Source organism: Orycteropus afer, unplaced genomic scaffold (assembly GCF_000298275.1).
Source record: "Orycteropus afer afer isolate SDZICR_OR568_19922 unplaced genomic scaffold, OryAfe1.0 scaffold00139, whole genome shotgun sequence".
Lineage (NCBI taxonomy): Eukaryota > Metazoa > Chordata > Mammalia > Tubulidentata > Orycteropodidae > Orycteropus > Orycteropus afer.
The window spans coordinates 6,886,393-6,887,743 of record NW_006921726.1 but is presented as its reverse complement, the minus strand read 5'-3'; positions in this window follow the sequence as shown (position 1 = coordinate 6,887,743).

The window sequence follows — 1,351 nt, the reverse complement described above, 5'->3', positions numbered from 1 at the left end:
ACCATACGAGTTCCAGCATTATTTCTGTCACCAAGGCCAAATTTTCCAACTACCGGTGATTCTTCTTTGTTTCCAACTTTTGCATTCTAGTCACCAGTGATAATTATATGATGGTGAAATTAGGACATTTCCAGATAATCAGAAATTAAGGGAATTTGATAAAAACCTGACCAACTTTACAAGAGATGCTAAAGGGAGTCCTTTGGACAGAGAACCAACAACAGCAAACAACAACTAACCATTAACACACATGATGACATATCCCAGAAACCAAGCCAGTTATGGAAGTATCTAAAGTAAATAAGCCTACAAGATTGTAAACAGGAACCAGAGGCGTCAATTTGTAAATGAAGACACTTAAAAAAACAAAAAGAGGGAAATAATTTTTTAGTTACAGAACTTCTAAATGTTTGGGAAGTCGAAACAACTGTAAGATAGAACAGACTGTTCTAAACTTGGAATAAAATCATAAATCAAGGGTAACCGCAAAGAAAAAGTACAGATCTTCACATCAAAATAAAAAGGAGGACCAGCACAAATATTTAGCATATACTAAAACAACAGCAATGAAGGAAGTGGTAACACTATTCATGGACAAAATGAGCTCGCCACAGAAAATTATATGGAACAAAGAAATTAGCAACATCACAAAAAAAGTGCATAACAAAATGACAGGAACAAATTAATATGCCAAAACTAAACTCACTCCTATCATAGCGACCCCTCTTTGGGTTTCCAAGGCAGTATCTCTATGGAAATAGATTGCTCTGTGGTTAGCAGTCAAATGCCTTAGGCACTATGCCACCAGAGCTCCTACTTGTCGAAAATTACACTGAATGTCAAAGAATTAAATACACTATTCAAGAGATGGAGAGTTGCAAAATGGATAAGAAAACACATCAATATGCTGCCTACACGAGACACACCTTAGAGAGCAAGACAAAAATAGATTTAAAATCAAAGGTTGGGAAAAGGTATATTAAGCAAATGGTAACTATAAAAGAGTAGGAGTGGCAATGTTAATTTCTGATAAAATTGACTTTAAGACAAAAAACACCATAAGAGACAAGAAAAGACATTATATAATGATTAAGGGATCAATTGTACAAGAGGACATAACAATAATAAATATCTATGCACCCACTGAAAGAGCCCCAAAATACATAAACCAGACTTTAACAGTATTGAAAAGAAAAAAAAAAAGACTCCGCAGTCGTAATAGGAGACTTTAATACATCACTTTCATTCACAGATACAATTGGAAAGAAACTCAACAAAGAGTTTAGAAGAACTAAACAATACAATTCACTTCACCCAACAACAGCACAATATACATTCTTTTCCAGTGCAC